This window comes from Heterocephalus glaber, unplaced genomic scaffold (assembly GCF_053883595.1).
Source record: "Heterocephalus glaber isolate CG9 unplaced genomic scaffold, H.glaber_assembly_v1.0 deba00001587, whole genome shotgun sequence".
Taxonomy (NCBI): Eukaryota; Metazoa; Chordata; class Mammalia; order Rodentia; family Bathyergidae; genus Heterocephalus; species Heterocephalus glaber.
Genome location: NW_028258365.1, coordinates 5271456 through 5290730, shown reverse-complemented (window position 1 = coordinate 5290730; position 19275 = coordinate 5271456). Strand labels below are relative to the sequence as shown.

The 19275-nt window shown below is 38.8% G+C and overlaps 1 pseudogene; it reads right to left on the bottom strand.

The window, feature by feature from the left end:
- Window positions 1-1252: 1252 nt before the first annotated feature.
- LOC147823375 (non-POU domain-containing octamer-binding protein pseudogene) lies at window positions 1253-2617 on the bottom strand (annotated as a pseudogene).
- Window positions 2618-19275: the final 16658 nt, after the last annotated feature.

Sequence of the window (19275 nt, the reverse complement as noted above, 5' to 3'; positions counted from 1 at the left end):
CTGCCCGTCTTGGCCCCCTTGGCTTATCAATGTTGGGGTTTTACTTACCTCTCTCATCTTCTTTCTCATTGCGGTATCTGCCCTGACCCATCACTGGGCCCTGATGCCAGTACTCTTGTCCGTTTCTCTGCTGGGCAATAGCCTTTCATTTGTTTTTCAGAAGAGTTGAGAGCCATTTCCTTCTGGTCGGAGTCTTCATGTCACTCCCGTACCCTCCATCATTTTCAATAGCATATTTCATTTGTTCTTTACAAGTCTGTTACTCTGTCCTAGATGGGGAAATTTCTTTTTCTTTTTTCTTTTTTTTGTACCGGGGATAAAACGTGGGACCTTGCGCTTGTGAGGCAGGCAGCAGAACCACTGAGCTAACTCTCCGGCCCAGAGATGGGGAAATTTCTTAAGGAAAAAAATCATATCTTGTATAGTTTTGTGCCCCCATTGCCCAACATATGCTATGTTTGCAACAAATGTTTATTATTACTATTACTGTAACTATTACAGTTGGTGCTGGGGATTGAACCAGCAACCTCTTCATGCTAAGCACATACTTTACCTTTAGAGCTACACATACATACTTTAGAGCTACACTCTATGCCAAACAAATGCCTATTATTGAATTGCATATCAGCAGCTTGTTAGGTAAAAGGGAATTGTGTTAGCATTAGGAATTAAAAGAATCAGTTGTTGATTCTCATTGCTATCTTAGAGGCAAGCTATATGTGCAAAGATTTAATAATAAAAACTGGAATAATTTGAAGACTCTTTCAACATGGTATGAATTAAAATATTTTATGGCAAGCCAATGGCTGTAACATACTTCATTCAATCATTCACCAAAAGAGACTTTTATAGCACCTGTCCCAGGAGCTAAAACATCATTTTGGTTTTGGTGGGTTTTTTCCTGTATAGTTACCTTTTTGTTTTATTGAAGGTGATTTTCAAAGAGTAGAAGTTTTTACTTTTAATGATGTCCAATTTATCACTTAAAAATAAAATGATAAGAGATTTAGGAACTGAAACTTAGCTCCAGTTTGTAATCTGTCTGTTACTCCCTTTGGATGTTTAAAACTTGCGAAATTGGGCTAAAGTCCAGGAAAATTTTACGTAAGTCTAAGAATATGGCTGCCACTTTTGCTTATATTAACAGCTATCATTTAGATGGTGTATACCATATACTACACATTATGCTAAATATAACACATAGTATTTCATTTAATTCTTATAAAAAGCCTGCTGAAGAGGAAACTGGGATTTAGAATAATAAAGTAACTAGACTAAGGCATCCATATACGGTCAATGGCAGGGACAGAAGTTCTTCTTGGCACCTCATCAAATCCTGCCTCATCAGCATGACCTGGTGCCTGGCAAGCAGCCTCCATCTCCATCTCCAGCTTCTCGTGAGCTTCCTTGGTGTTCTTTGCACTTGATGCTGCTCCTGCTCTCCGTCTCAGTGAGTGCCCTCCAGCACATGGCATGCTCGTATTCAAAGGCTGTGCGAATCTAGGTGCTGGCTCTCACTCTTTCTGAAATTGCTGGATGTCTACAGCCAGCTTCTCTGAAAGTCCCTCTGTAGCATCTACCTGGTCCATGGATTTCACAGTCACAGGCCGAGGAAATGTGGTTAGCAGGAAAGGCCTGTCGCTGCATTTGTTCGGCGCTTTCTGCACAGCTGGTTTCCCTGAGAGCCCAACAATGCCTTTTCCCTTTTCCTGAGAGACTTCCTCAATCATCCACAATGACTACAGCCCTCTCCACCTGGCCAAACACAGAAAAGGCTTCTCCCAGCAGTTCTTTGATACATACTGAGGAAGGCTTTGAACTGTAAGGGATGCACTACGGCAGGCGAAGCGGACATGCAGTTGTTCTCCACAGAGTGGCATACTGTCCAGCTCTACTTTGGCAATCTCAGCAAGGGTTCATGTTTCCAAGTGGCTAAAGCCAAAGCCTTTTTCCTAAAGAATGAAAACTTCTGCTTTCCAGTATTTCTCAAATAGTTTCTCCATTTATTCCTCAGTGATGTCGGGGGAAGATTGCCCTCAAAAAGATGTCTATGTTGGGTAAATGTCTTCGCTCCTGCTTTCCTAAAATTCTGCAGGTCAATAGTCAGACTCCCAGTTTGGCTCCTGGCCTGTTGCCCATTTGCAGGTATTGGTGGTGGTGGTGGCTGCTGCTGTTGCTGCTGCTGGTGATGCTGGTGATGCTTCATTGGAGTATGGTTCTGCTTCTCCAAGTTAACAGTTTTATTGCTCTGCATTTTCTGCAGTTTTACACCCCAACACTGACAGTTTTCTCCTCAGAGTGACAACCCATTACAATATTTACTTAATACTTGCAATAATTTTTTGTAGGTTCTCTTTTAGTTGTTTGCTGGTGGGTTTGCTGTTGGTTTCTTCAGTCTACTGGTTTCATGGACATCAGGAGGCAGGAGCAACAGCAGCAGCAGCTTTCTGCCATCTGGATTGTACCCACAGTGTTTTCTTTCGCTTTTAACTTTCATAGATTAATGACCAATATTTGATTCCCTTATTTCCTCTTGAGGCAGAGGAGGTAATTCTCTGAGAGGTCAGATTCATGGTGTTCTAAAGGTTATTTGCAGATTTCAGCTTATAACCCAATCTTCTGGCTCTTCTAGTGATTCTGTTGTTGAAAAGTTGAGAGAAAATCACCATCTTTCTGTTACATTCCAGGGTTTCTCAAAATGATCTAAGACATCATTTTGCATAAGAAACAAGGTTCCTCCCATGGCCTCAGAACCAGGAATAAGAAATCAACAAAAGCTAAATGATCACACAGATTATCATGCCAAAATTAGGTGATCTATATAAATGAAGTAGAGGGTGCCCTGAGAAGCTGGACAGGGGTACCACCTAGACCGGGGAACAGGCAGTCTTCTCTGAGAGGTGCTTAGAGGAACCCTAAAAACTGTGCAGAAATTAAGCAGGTAGAGCATGTTTGAAAATTCTCAACTCAACTGAGAAGGATCCAATGTGTTTGTGAACAGAGAGGAGGTCAGCATGGCCTCTCAGCCTTACTAATAAGCAAAGAAAAATGGGTTAGAATTTTTAAAAGTGATGAGGTGTTGAAAAAGGCAGAAAACATACAGTGTTGGTGGGAGAGTAATGGTCTTCCTCACTGAGGGCTGCTTAGCAATATGTCAAGATTTGAAATGTATATAACTTGGACTCTGAAATGTCATGATTAATAATTCAACCAGTCAGGAAGCAGTCAACTATGTAAAGACTTTGGTGTAATGTTATTTCTGTTTAGTAAATATTTGTAGACAGTTTAGATATTCATCAATATTGGAGCCAGTGGATTAAACTATGGAATTAGATAGATTTTGGAAATGAACATATAGAGGTATATGTATCAGTAAAAGCAAATTTTAACACTACATTTATAATATAATCCCAATTTCTGAAAAATGTCATGTGGATTTGCAGTAGGGAAGGCATCCAAATTTCAGGCTTATTTACTTTTTGGGGTTTTTTTTTGCAGTAGCAGAGATTGAACTCAGGACCTTGCACTTGCAAAGCAGGCACAGTGCTACTGAGCTAAATTCCCGGCCCTACTTCAGGCTTATTTAAAACAACTTTGAAGGAAATAATTCAGCAAGATCCAAGGAGACATATAGGGATATAATAAAAATAGTGAAATTGGCAACACTGATAATAAAAACAGGGTATATAATTAAAGTGGAATTAAATTCAAAACTGTAACAAAACAGATGTCAGAGAGTTTGCAGATTAAGCAGGACAGAGTCATTGTCTTGTTGAGGAGGAGGACAGAGATAGTCAGTGGCTTGAGATGACTGGAAACACTTAGAGCTGGGTATACATATTAAAATATTAAATGCAAGCTCTATCACATATAACTACATAAGTTAGTCCAGGAAACATGATATGGAGCAAACGACCAACCAAATGGTAGAATAACAGAATTGTATCGATCTAAAGCATGAACATTTATGAAAGCATATCATATTATATAGTTTAGAAATTAAACACATACAGTCAAAATTTAAAAACGTGAATGAAAATAACATACATTAAACTCAAATAGGGATGGAGGTGAAGTGCAGTGGTACAGTGCTTGCCTAGCATATGCAGGGCCCTAGTTCCATATCTAGCAGTGCAAAAAACCAAAAAATAAAAGTAAACTCAGACAATTTAATTTCTGGAAAGAAAGAAGAATGGGGCTCCAGAAAAGTGCAAAAGTCACTACAGAGTGCTTTATTTCCTAAAAGAAAAAAATACATATCTGAAGCAAATAGAGAAAAATGTTAACATTTACTAAATCCTGAGGTAGATACTTAGGCATTGCCAGTGTGAACGGTGGCCTCCATCTTGAGTAGTGAGGCCGCTCTGAGTTGAATTCCATGCTTCACTGCAGCAATGCATATCTCTCCATTGTAATTAGAGTGAAGTGAAATATAAACGCGATTTAGATACCTGGCAGATGAGATGCCATGATTGCAAAATGTGATTTAGAGCCTCTCAGGATGCTTACCTTGGGTATGGCCAGTGTGCTTCAAATCCAGTGCTTCTTCAAGTCCAGAAATGCAATTTTCCTCAGCTTACCCTGAGGAAATAATGAGACTTGGGGTTCTTGAATCACACTAACCAACTGGAGAAGAGCCAGTGTATGCACTGAAGAAATGTGCAACAAAAAAGGAGCCAGAAAGGAAGAGAGAGGAGAGGAGACTACTCTGCCTCTGTAGGGCTATCCACATAGAAAGCCAGACTAAAGATTCATCCATCTGACTAATATATATCTGATTAATCAGATATGGGGGTTATTTAGTGAATGTGGCACCAGGGAAATTCTTCACGGTTAGGGCTATTACCCTGTGATAGGCTGCTATGTCCATTTCAAATAAAATTAATTGAACAATTGTCTGCTGAGCATCCTGCAAAGCCCTACCAGAGGCATCCATTTCTGACCGCCTGCTCTCTCAGCTTCCCGCTGCTATACCCTCATGGTAGCATCACCTGATAGATCAAGGGCAGTATGTTAGTGTTACCCTTCCAGAGGACATTACATTCCAGCCATGCTGTGGAGACCCTACATCTACCTCCTTGTGTTCCCAAATCTTCTTAGCCGCACTTTATAGACAGTAGCTTATATTACAGTCCAGTTAGTAATATTATTCATTGTGTTGGTGCTTACCACATTTCCTCTTCTAAAATGGAATCATTTTGTTTTTCAGCTGTGATTATTTGGAGAGGGATGCTGGAGATTGAACCCAGGGCTTTGCAGTACTAGGCAAGCACTCTGCCACTGACCTACACATCTAGCCCCTAGCTTATTACTTTTTGCATGATAATATAATAATATTACTTTTTGTATAAAAATATGCATGGTATGATATTCAACAACACATAAGAATGTGTGGTAAAAATCTCAGCTTCTCTTCCACCTCTGTGTTGTTGTTATGTCTGCTGTTGAAATGAAATCTACAAGCACTGGGGAGAGTGCTAGGGAAACACATTCTAATATAGGTTCTTCTCATATTTGTTGCCCCAGGATCCTTACCCAGTTTCCTTGTCCTCAGTACATAATCTTTTCCTTACTTGCTTATGTCTACCATACACTGTCAGCTTCTTGAACTCTGCCTGACACTGTTTTATTCCCAGCACCTACCACATTGAATGTACCATAGTACATAGTGATAGAAGATATTTGTTGAATAAATAAATATTATTAGTAACTTCCACTTACTATTTACTATGAAATGGAATGAGATATGTTGCAATAAGGTCACTATTTATTATAGCAAACACTGTCAGGGCTTCACCCATTCCAGTACACACAAGATCAACTTCCAAATGCATTTTTTTGCCTGAGAGTTTTCTCTTACCAAACATCCAAATACAAGAGAATTAATAACCCCAAACACAAGAGAATTAATAACTCTACCACAATCACCACCAGTAACTCTCCACAGGTAAATGATAGCAGCCAGGGTAGCAGCTCCCTTTCCCTTGGGTGGCATAACTCTGAGGCATGTGTCCTACATTTGCTCCCAAGATTTCAAAACAAGATTAAGCCCCAGGTACCTATAATGGTGTTATGGTTTATACCTAGATGTACCCCAAGAGCCTCATGCACTCAAAGGTGGGGGCTTTTGGAGGGTTATTGGATTATGAGGGTTGATGTTGACCTGCTGTTAGGAGGTGCAGTCTGATTGGAAGAGGTGAGTTACTGGGAGTGTGGCCCGGAAGGGTCTATCTTCCTTCTATGCTCCTCCTTTGATTCTCAATTCTCTCTGTTTCTTGGATACCATGACATGAGCAGCTTCCTCCCTGCCCAGACCCTTCCACCTGCCATGCAAGTTCTGAAACTTATAAACTATGAGCCAAAATAAACCCTCTTCCTTTAAGTTGTGGGTGCTGAGCACTGTGTCCCAGCTACAAGAAAGTGACTAAAACAGATGGTAACATCAGAAGATGTACTAGCTGACACCAATTTTCTGAAGTTCATCTTCCTGTCTCTAATCAGTCTCACTTAGGTCCTGTGCCCTTTAGTGAACCAATCACTATTCTTAGCAGGGCATTCTGTTTTTATTTGCCTGGTTTAGGCTATATGTCTATCCTTGGAGTCAAGGGCAGAATAAATTCCACCAGAAGCACACAGTCTGAGAATGAAAAAGAAAATTAGAGGCCATGGTCTTGTGTGGGTGGTACCTCAGTAGTAAAGTACTTGCGTACACAAAGCCCTGGTTTAATCCACAGTATCACAAAATGAAAAAAAGAAAAGAAAATCACAGGTCACTTCCAGAAAGCACCATGATTAGGTGTGAAATAGCTAAAGATCAACTATATTCCTTTACAGACAGACGATTGCAACTTGTTAAAAAGGAAAAAAATGAGAGAGTAAAAAAATCACTTTCTTTCACTGACCCCTTTTTCCTAACAAGAGCTCAGAGTAGTATATAAAAGCTGTTGATGAGAAAATGTTGATTAGGAAATCAGAGAATTGTTTAAATGGGACTTTATGGCACTTTTCCTCTGTCTTTGGAAAGGAGGAACAGAGGAAATAGGAGTAACTTCAGGCCTAAATTTCTCTTTTGGGACTATAGGATAAGAGAACGATTAGAATAATCACAGAAAAAACCTCCAAACCTCTTGTGATCTGAGAAATAAAACTGCAAAAACTCCAAAATCAAGGAAGTGAAATATTTCAGAGTATAGAAGATCAGGGTAAGGAAAAAGAAAATTTCTGCAAAGTCAGTAGCAACATTTTGTACGAAATGTTTCATTTTCCTTGATCTGTATGTACAGAAATCCTGCCCTTCCTCTCCACTGCTGGCTGTGACATTTGCGTTCCTTTGGTAACTGACTGGAGTCTCTCTGAGGCCTGCTGAACTTCAGTCCTATCAGTGTGAAGGGAAGTAGGCAAGGCAACAGAAAGAACAGAAAGAGAAGACTTTGTGGGGATGGTAATTGTTGCAATGAAATTGCAGCTTCACATGTGTTCCGGATTCACCCGCAGCTGTTGCTTACCTACTCCAAGGGAGCTGGAGACATGGCAAATCACAGAATGTCTGAGAGAAGGCCCAAGAGAGCTGAATCTTTCTGTGCCACCTCCAGATCATAAATGCGAAGTTCAAAGAAGTTAATATTGACCCAAAGCATACCAGTATGTCCCAAAGTGAATACTTGAACTGATTTGGAATGTGTTCCCTTTTCACTGCATTTGTTATGGACACAGCAAATTTGTTAATAATTCTCAGATGCCATTAGTAAGTGGTTTCTTTCTAAAAAGTTTTTAAAATAACAGCTTTACTGAGATATAATTCACACATTATGAAATGTACATTTGTATATAGAGTAGAATTCACTATATAATTCAGTGGTGTTTTAGTATATTCACAGAGCTGTGCAACTGTCACACCAAACTAATTTGGGGACATTTTCATCTCTCTAAACAGACACCTTGTACCCATCAGCAGTCATTCCTCATTAGCCCCCGGAAAAATGTGTTGTACCTCTACAACAGAATATTATTTAACCTTAAGAGGAAGGAAATTCTGAAATATGCTACAACATGAATGGACCTTGAAAATAGCATGGTAATTGAAAGAATCCGGTCAAAAAAGACCACACGTGCATTGTTTTGTTTATGTGAAGTGCCTAAATTAGGATAATCTTCAGAGCCTGCCGTGGTTTTGATAAGGGTCACCCAAGGCACAGCTGTTAGAGGTTTAGTCCCCAGCCCACGGTACTATAGGAAGATGATGCCCTTAGGAAGTGGGGCCCAGCAGAAGTCTTCAGGTCACTGGGGGCAAGGCTTTCAAGAAGAGATCCATAGTGGGATGCCAGTGTCTTCCTCTCCTCCCTTTTTGCTTGCCCACAGCCATTTGGTGAGTGGCTTCCTCTGCTACACACTCCCATCATGATGATCTGCTTTGCCACAGGCCCAGAAGCAATGGACCAACTGACCATGGACTGAAACGTCCAAAACTGCAAGCCAAGATAGACTTTTTCTCATTTTTAGTATCTTAGATATTTTGTTACAGTGACAGTGAACTACTGTCTTTTTTAAAAATTGTAGTAAAATAGACATAACAAAATTTACTATCTTAACTATTTTAAGTGTCCAACTCAGTGTTATTAAGCACATTCACATTATTGTTCAACTGTTTTCTCTAACCATGCATGAAAGTTTTTCATCATCTCAAACTGAAATGTTACGCCTGTTAAACAGCAGCTCCCTACTTCCCTCCTCTGTCTCTGGTAACCATCATTCTACTTTCTGCCTCTTAATTTCACTACTCTAAATACTTCACATAAATGGAATCATATTTGTCCTAGCACAATGTCACTAAGGTTCATCCCTGTTGTAGCATGGGTCAAAATTTCATTGCTTTTAATGCTGACCAATATTGACCACGTTTTGCTTGTCCACCCATTTGTTGATGGACACTGGGTTGATTTCACCTTTTGGCTATTGTGAATAATATTTCTATGAATACCAGTATACAAATCTCTGAGACGCTGCTTTTATCTAAAGCATAATTGCTTGATCACTTGGTAAATCTATTTTTAACTTTTTAAGGAGCTACCATATCATTAGTTTTTTAAGCAGCTATAGGAGCTTAGAATAAATAAATGCCTCAATTCTATCTGTTCATTTGCATCTGGGCAGGCAAATCCTGACCAAGAATAGTTTATTTCCAGGTTCCTGAACAATGAGGTCAGAAACACAATTGCTCCACCTCAAGCACTGCTTTTCACAAACTATCAAGTTAATGAAATGTCTCATTTTTAAAAATTCAGTGACTAAAACTGATTTCAATCTCAATGTATGGTCTATTAATACAAGGAAATTTTTTAAGTATTACTTCGTTTTTAATAATCCTGTAAGTCAGACTTTCCCTTCTGCTTAAGCAGAGCCTGCCCACAAATCTTCAGAAGGAAAGCCTGTTTATGAATGGATAGTTTTTGCACATGACCCTAACAGTATTTTATACACTGAATTTTAGTCAGAGAGGATTCAATTTGCATCCCCTAATGGTTTAGTTGCAGTCATGCCTTAAGGCATCAGAGTAGACTGGGTTTTGTACCACTTTATTTTTCTGACTCATGGGGAAAAAGAAAGATTGAAGCAGTTTCTGATTTGGAAAAAGGGAAAGAAGTATTATCCCTTCTCCTTTACCCTCAAGTGCTTGCTTTTATTTTTCCTCCTAGATGTCACTCTTCCTGAAAAAAAGTATTCGGTGCCTTAAATTCCTCAATTTATCACTAACATTTTCTTTGCAGAAGCAATAGAAGGAAAACCACCAGATGATTTTATTGACATCAGTACTTTATGGGGAGGTCACTCAGCAACACAAATCATCTTCATGCACCAAGGGCACATGCTTCCAGGCCAGCCTGAAGGTGAACTCTGTTTTAATAAGCCATGTGGACCTTCTTTTTTTTTTTTCCATTAAGTTTATTGGTACATTTTAGGTATAAAACACAGTTACATTCATCATTGGGATCTTGTACCATTACATGAGTATCTTGGTTCTCATTTTTTTTCCCCTTCCCCTGCCCTCCCTTCACCCCCTCCACCCTTCTCTATTTGCAAAGACTTTGTTTCCATTTTTTTGCTTTTCTCATATTTTTTCTTTTCCCTTCTTTCCTTTCCCCTACTCCTCTCACTTCCCCTGCTCCTTTAGACATTTTCTTCCTATTACACAATATCAACTATACATTTTTAAAATTACAATATCAAGATCTAGAAGACATTACCACAGATTTTACAGAATTTAAAAGCATGTTACAAAAATCTTTTTTGAAATAAATTTGACAACTTCTAAGAAGTACCTTGGAAGACAAATTAATGAAACTAACTCTGGAGGAAATATAAAATTTGAATAGCACCTATTAAAGAAAGTATATTCCTAGCTTGAATACCTACCTATATGACAACAGCAGGCTCACATACATTTTAACTGATAAATTATATCAAACACTTAAAGCAGAAGAAAGAAGGAACACTTCTCCCCTCATTTTAGGAAATCAACATTGTGCTAATCCTAAAACTGGATAAACATAATAGAAGAAAAAAGTATGAACATAGATAAAAATATGTTTAACAAAACAAACTATTAGAAGTCAGATCTGGCAGTATGTAGAAAGTGGTTTTGTTATAGGGATGGCAGTGTTGGTTCAGCATTGGAAGATCCATCCCTAAAAGTCATCATTTTAACAGAGGAAATGAAAAAGCCATATGATCCTGTCATTAGTTGGAGAAAAAGTATTGGACTAAATTCTACAGCTGTTCATGGTATAAGCTATCAGGAGACTAGAAGTAGAACAGAACCTTCTCAACAGATAAGCCATGTACTCCATACTTCCAGCAAAAACACCTCATCTGAATGGAAAAGATGCAGTGCTTTCTCCCTAAGGTGGGGAACAAGGGTAGATATGCCTACTCTTCATCTATCCATTAAACTTTGAAACCTAGGCTCAACCAAAATAGTCTGGCAATAAAAATACACAATTAGCATACAATTGTCAAGGTAGAAATAAAATCTTTATATGTAGATGAAATGATCATCTACAGAGAAAATACTAAGAAATCTCTAGGAGCCCCTAGAACTTGTATTTGAATTTAGCAGGATTAGAAAACACAAGGTATATATAAAAATTCAGGTCTATGTATACTTGCTACAAATGAAGAATTAGATATTGAAATTTAAAAGTTATGTAGGAGTACAAAGGACCTAGAAAAGGAAAAAGGAAAAAAAACAGTGTTGGAAGACATTTATTACCTAATTTTAAGACTTCCTTTAAAGCTATAGTAATCAAGGCAGTGTTGGCATAAGGAAAGACATACAGATCAATGGAATAAAACAGAGAATCTAGAAATAGAACCACACATATATGGTCCACTGAGTTTTGAAAGATTATTTAACATTAACATTTCACAGAACATAAACTCAACTCAAGAGCAGAGGAAAAGATGTTTTCAGCAAATGGTACTAGAACACCTGGTATCCGTATGTAAAAAAACTAACCTCAACCCTTTATTTCCATACATGAAAATAACTTGAAAGGATCTATGAACCTAAATATGAAAGACTAAAACTATAAAACTTTTAAGAAGAAATTATAAGGGAAAATGTTCATGAATTTAGGGTAGGCAAGAATTTCCTAGGATACACAAAACATGAGTATAAAAGAAAGAAATTGATAAATGAGATTCCATCAAAATTTAGAACATTAAATGACATCGTTAAGAAAATGACAAGTAGTCCTTAAACAGACCATATTTATAATACATATAACCTAAGACCAAAATATATAAAGAACTCTTACAACTCATTAATAGACAACCCAATTAAAAAGTAGATATAAGAAGATGATAAATAGCCAGTACAGATAGGTATTGACTTGTCATTGTCATGACTTTTTGTTCTTGCTGGATTCTCCCCCTTTGCATTTAATTTCTTTTTGCACCCAATGGGTTCATTCTGCTGGGCTTCCTGGGGTTGTGATCCTCATTGTCTTTTCCTAGGATGTTGTCTAAAACTTTTTGGAGTGCTGGTTTGGTGTTCATGAAGTTCCTAAGGTGCTCTTTGTCATGAAAGTATCTTATTTCTCCATCAATTTTGAAAGATAGTTTTGCAGGGTACATCAATCTGGGTTGGAGGCTGTTTTCCTTTAGGGCTTGAAATACCTCACTCCAAGCTCTTCTAGCCTTGAGGGTTTGCATTGAGAAGTCTGCTGTGATTCTGATGGGCTTTCCTTTGTATGTGATTTGTTTCTTTTCTCTAACTGCTTGTAGAATTTTGTTCTGTTGGGTTTCTGGAATCTTAACAATTATATGCCTATGTGTAGATTTTTTTTGATCAAGGCTAGTTGGAGTCCTATATGCCTCACTTATCTGAATATCAAGTTCTTTTCCTCTGCTTGGGAAGTTTTCTGCCATCACTTCTGTGAATAGTTCTTTTTATGTCATCTGCACTCTCTCCTGTTTCTTCATTGACTCTGATCAGTCTTATCTTATTCTTCTTTGCATCATCTAGTAGCTGCTGGATTGATTTCTCATAGTCCCTTACTATTTTAAAGCAATTTTTCTTTTCCTGGTCACTAATTGCAATCTTGTCTTCTGTTTGTTTGTTTGTTTGTTTTTGGTACAGGGGATCGAACTCAGGTCCTTGCGCTTGCATAGCAGGCGGCAAAACCACTGAGCTAAATCCCCGGCCCCAATCTTATCTTCTATGTCTAAAATTTTGTCCTCACATTAGCTTATTCTCCTGTGTAAGCTTTCATGGAGTTTTTAATCTCCTGGAAATCTGTTTGTATCTGTTTTATGGATTCCATTTGTTTCCTATGCTGGGATTCCATCATGTTCCTCAGCTCCTCTATTTTTTTAATCTGTGTCCACTCTAGATTTATTAATCATGTCTTGCACTATGGACACAATCTCTGCTGTTATCTGAGAAATTATTTCTGATTTCATTTTTTCCAGATCCTCTTTTGTTGCCAGTTCAGGGAGTCCAGGTGGTTGAATATCGGAGTGTTCCATCTTGTTTCCCTTTGGGGTTGCCTTAGGTGATCTGGAAGTCTGGTTTTGAGAATTGTTTGCATGTCTTCTCATTTTTGACTGGGGGTGGTTGTTGCTGGCACTTGCACAGCTCACCTCCTGTGCTCTGGGGGAGGGGGTGGTATGGCAGCCTGGAAGCCTTCTCTTGGGCACCGGGAGTGGCTCACCTCCTGTGCACTCCATGTGGACCTTCTTGCAGGAAAATGATCACCCTTTTAGTGAAATGTTACAAAGACACTATGAGAGTTAGATGTGATGGTCAATTTGACTGGCTTGAGAGCCACTTGGGGGATTCTGGATTTATCTGAGAAAGTCATGGAGATGAGAGATGAGATCTTTGGGACTATATCTGGTCCCTGGCCCCTTTCTTTATGGCACTTTTTCCCAGTACTCTGTTTCACAGCTAACATGAAGTGATCATTTTTGCTCCTCCATGCCCTTCCACCATGATGCTTCTACCTTAGAGCCAGCTTACCATGGACTGACTCTCTCAAAACCATGAGCTAAATTGAACCTCTCCTCCTTTAAATTGCAAGTGTCAGGTATTTTGCCTCAGCAGCAGGAAATCTCACTAATACAGACACCTCCGAATTATTTCCTTCTCAAATTCAGAGCTAAAAGCTGGGTGTGGTGGCACACACCTGTAATCCCAGCACTGGGGAGGCTGAAGCAGGAGGATTGTTGAAAGTTCAAGGCCAGCCTGAGCTATATAGTGAGTTCAAGGCCAGCCTCAACTATATTGTGAGTGCCTGTCTCAAAAACAAAACAAAAAAATCCAAGCCAATGAAAACAAGGATCTTAAGTGTGAGTTTCTTTTCATTTTAAGTTTGCCTCAGTAGGGTACTTTGTGGGGCACTCCTTTTCTTAGTAAAAAGAAATTAATCTAGTCCTCCCAGTTTATTCAAAATGACATATGTGTACTCAAGAGTGATGAATTAGGGAACATCATGGAGAACATTTGTTACTTTATACTTTTAAATGGAGAAAATTAGTTTATCCCTACTAATAGAAGACCATATAGAGAGCACTTCTGTTTAACTGTGACTAACTCATGCCCCATTGGATAAATTGACCCCATTAAAGGCCCTGAGTCTAGGGCCCTGGTGCCACCATATTTGTATTAGCCACATGACCACCATCAGAGTGACTGACCCAGGAGTCACAGTGCTCTGACTGCCTTGGAAACTAGCTCTGACCCCACCCCCAGTACCCACTGTCTTCCCAAGAATCTACCAGGAATAGTCCCTGCATACCTCATCCATCTCAAGAAGGCCAAGGGTCCGAGTAGTTCATAACTCTCCATCTCAACACTCATCTCCAAATGGCTCTGTTAATCTCATAATAATCTGACCCAATCCTTCTCCCCCTGCATCCAAGGCCCCTTCCTCTGTTCCATCTGGAACCCCTATTTGTCATCTGCAAAATCTCCTATATCTTCCATGTCATCTTGCTGGAACTCCAACCCAACTTCCCACTTGAGGAGACTACTTCCTCTACAGTAGGTGGTTGCTGTTTCTGTCTCTCCTTAATGGATGGAGAAGTGACAACTGTTCCCTGTGCTCTTCCTTTCAGTTGCTAACTATGCTTTCTCTTCTTCCCTAAACTCCCCAACTGCTTTTAAATTCATGCCTCTGTCAGGTCCCACAAACCACTCCTCCCTAATTTCATCACCATCAGCCCTCCAGATCAGTCTCTATCAGTCCTTGAAGATTTCCACTCTGAGCTCCCTGTCAACCTCTCCAGTTATCTCAGTACCTTTGAGACAATCCTTCCATCAGTGTGAATCCTCAGGCCTTGACTACCTCTCTCCCAGAATCTTGTCTTTGGTGCCACTTCTACCTACATCTATCTGGACCTTGTCATTTTCTTTCCCAGAATTTATTTCAAATATATTTCTCTCCAACCTTACTTTATTCCCTCTAGTATCCTGACACCAACAATTCAGCACCATTAGAAACTCCAGATCCACTGTCTTGGCCATCTTTTCACTCTACTTAACCTTACTCCCTTCATGTTCTTACTTTTCTCTGAACACACTTTAGACTCAGTTATCTTCCAGTAAAATTATTCCTTACATATATCCTCACTACCTTACTTTTCTTTCTTCAAGTAGTAATTACATGGAAACATTTACACTTGGTTAAATCCAGCCACCCCTTTTCCCGCCGGTCTTGCTGTAAATTCATTATGACTAATCTCGGTGTTCACTTAGCTACTGTTCTGTAACACACCTCACTTCCCAGGTCCAATCACTCCTGTTTCCCCTCCTAGATCATAGTTTCTTACCTCATTCCTCTTTTCTTCCCTCCCCCTTCCTCTACTCTCAGTGGATGACCTTGATTCTTATTTCACTGAGAAAATAGAAACAATTAGAACATATTTTCCGTTTTCTCTCACAAATCTACAAAAGTACCTGCATTAGAGCCTATGCTTTCTGTCCTGTTGTGGAAAAAAATAGTTCATTTGTATTTATCATATTTAGGGTTATGATAGTTAAGGTGACTTTGAGCTCTGCCTGGGGATTTGTGGAGCACACTTCTGGATGTGCCTTGGTGGGTCATAGAAGTGTGACTTTGGAGTCTATATTTGGTTCCTCATCCTTTCCTCCCTGACAATATTTCCCTGCTTTACATCATTTCCAAGTTTTATATTTCCATAATTAATCTCTATGCTCAAGTTTTTAAAACTATTTCAGTGCTTTCTGAGAATTAGTGCTTGTTTGTCTGTCCTGACTAACTTTAATTTTGTATAAGAATGATTCATTCAGAAAGTAAGATCACTGAAATCTACCAGAATCCCTTATCCTTTACCAAGCAGAAGACACCTTGCCCCTCCTTCCTTATATGCCTCTTCAGCAAACTGCAACCAAACTATCTTTGGCCAACAGCTCCACCTATTGGTTATATTGGCAACTTACTAAAACTGCTTTAGCATTTGTACAATCCAAGTTCTGTCATTTACTTTAGACTCAAAACTCAATAAATTGTCTTCGAAATTTCTCTTTAATTGAAAATACACCTATGCTACCTCAGTTACCAGAAGAAGCACCAATCATCACTCATCATAGTAAAATACATCTCTATACAGCTCTGACCAGCCCTTTCCATGATTCAGACTCACACTTCCCTCATCATGAAGTCTTCCATTTTGTCTTTTGGAACTCAGTGTCATCAGAAAAATTTCCTATATCTTTGAGATCTCCTCTACATTATCTTTACATCTCTATTTTAAATGAAACCTGGTCTTCCCACAGCCAGGCCCAAGACATCCTCTTCTTCTCCCTAGACATCTTTGCTTCCTTTGAGGCTCAGCCTTGGGTCACTCCACTTCCCCTCCATGGTATAGTCATTCCTATCATTCCTTGGATATTGTCATGCTTGACCTACTGTCACTCTGTCCAACATGATTTTTCTCTTAATTCTTGGTGATTTCAGTATAATTGAGAAGAGCTTTGCAATAATCTAACCTCTCAGACTCTTGACATCTGCTCCTCTTATGCTCTCTTTCTCCACATCAGCCACTTAACTCTTATAGTGAATCTTTAGACTGTGCCATTAACAATAACTGCACTCTCTTCATGTCTGTTTCAGACACCACACACTCCCAGCACTTCCCATATCTTCATCCCACTCTAATCAATCTCCATCCCCAGGACAAACACCTTAAACTTACCTTAGCATTTATCCTTCACCTCTTCATGTTCTGATTTACCTCTTTCTTCAATTGAGACTCAACAGCCCAGCATAATAATCATTACTTTGTGTACATCCCAACTTCCTTGTCCTTCTCTCCCATTAAATTTACTTGTTTCTAGCTGTGACTATTAATCTCAATATGTCAACTTGACTGGATTAGTGTTGGGCGGGTCATAGAGGAGTGATTTTGGGTACTATTTCCGGTTCCTTGCCCCTTCCCTTTCTCCTTGCTCTGCATTCCAGTACCATGAACTAAGCAGCTTTGGCCTGCCATGATATTTCTGACTTGGAGCTAGCCAACCATGGACTGAATTTCCTACAATTCTAAGCCAAATTAAACCTCTTTTCGCTTAAATTGTGAGTATCAAGAATTACATCCCAGCAATGGGAAAGCTGACTAATATACTAGTTAAATCTAAACTTTCACCCACTTCTTCCTATTCCTGAACTGTGGAAGTGGCTGGAGAGAAATACATATTTTTGCTAGCAGAGCTAACTTTTATTTCTGATTATTGGCCTCAAGGGGGCCCTTTACTGTCTTTGTCTTACCACTTTCTTATTCTCTCGACTATTTAGCACCTTTTTATTTTCCCTTCAAACCTGCAACATTTCATCTTTTATTCTACTTTAATTCTCTTTATTTTCACTTTAATGGTCTTGCTTGTTATTTTACTACAAAAATAGAAGCAATTAGAAGGTACTTCCTCATGCTTCCATCACCAAATACACTAACTGTCCTTCTCCAGCCCTTACTCTGCCTTGCCTTCTGTTATATTGTCTCTACCCCTATCTGAGGAAAATTCCATGTATAAAATAGATCTCCCATCTACTCAAGGGTGTTCTTTCTAAAGTTGCTTATGTTTTCTACACCACTGATATTTTCTTTTCACAATGTAGTCTAGGCTAGCTCTGAACTCTTTATAAGCAATTCATTCTAAAATGGACCCAACTAGATTTTAGATATTAAGTCCTAAACGAGGTGATTGGTATGTTGGGGAAAATGTTGGCAACAAAACTTCACTGCTACTGGCTCTGGCTTCTGAGCTCCACTGTCCAACTTCTGAGCAGAGGTCTAATGTGCAAACAGAAAAATCAAACTATAAGGCTAACAGGAAATTTATTTCCTCAGAGGTCAAATTCGCTGAAACTTTTGAATAAGGTATAAAAGGGTAAAAGGACCAAAGACCCTGGTGAAATCAGGACCCTGTCCCCTGAAGCCAATGACAGAATGGGAAAATAATTTCATATCCTCATGCCTAGATTTTAAGTGCAAACGCAATATAGTGTGGCAAAAATATGGGACATAAATTTAATAAAATGAGTTTTATGAGATGGGGCATGACAGAGCTTCTCTAATTACACTTTATCCTCACGTTAGGGCAATTTTCTTCTTTTTGAACTCAGACTATCCTTTATTTCCTAACTTCCTGTCATTCTTTTTATTGGGAAAGCAATTACTTTTGCTAAAATCGTGGGCAGAGCTCATAAAGGCACATTATTTTGGCCACATTCTGCATTGTTGCACGATATAAAAGAATAAATACATACTTCTGGAAGGAAAATGAAGCACCTGTTATTCATCACAGTAGATTGTGCCTATCATTATTGGTACGGTTTTAAACTAGGTTTTCTGGGAAAATATACTTTTAATGTAAGAAAATAATTTGCTTTTGGAGGCATTTTATCAAATGTTTCATATTAAAATATTAACCCATAAGACTTAGGAAAGGTGTCCCTCAGAAGTCTTTGAATATGCTATTTATATCAGAAAGCTGTGTCTCAACCAATCACAACAGCTAAAATGAGAGAGGTGGGTATCTCAGTGGTAGAATGCTTAGGCCCTGGATTCAATCCCTACTACCACATAAAAAGAAAGAAAAATCTACTAAAGCTATTTCATGAAAGCATCTTAAAGTGATTTTCTAGCACCCAAGCTAAAATTCTTACTCACAGGGAAATATGTCTGCGGGGAAAATAAACTTGTTATACAACTTACTACAAACTTCTACTATAACAAAATCAAGTTTCATCATTAAATCACCTTCTCAGCTATCAAAAAGTCACCCAGTTATATACTGAGCAGTATGCAATAGGTAAATACAGTATCATGGGCAAACAGTTCTTCCATAATTTAAGGCAAAATCCACATAAAAACATTTTAGTGACAAATGTTTACTTAAAATTTATTTGTTTTAAATTGGTTTGACTTTTGACTAGATAGATAGAGAGATAGAGATATAGGAAGAGGAAGTCAAAAACAATAAGCTCCAATCCGTTCAAAAATAGTGTTCTGGCATAGGGGCATATGCTTGTAGTCCCAGCACTGTAGGAGCGTGAGGCAGGAGGATCACAAGTTCAAACTCAGCCAGGGCAACTTAGCAAGACTCTCTCAAAATAAAAAATAAAAAGGACCGGAGATGAAGTTCAGAGCAAATATCCTGGGTTCAATCCTTAACTTGGAGTGGGGGTGAGGAGGTTGTCATCTGTAGGAGAGGATAAAATAGGTAGAACCATGAGATACAGTTTTGCTGTTTCT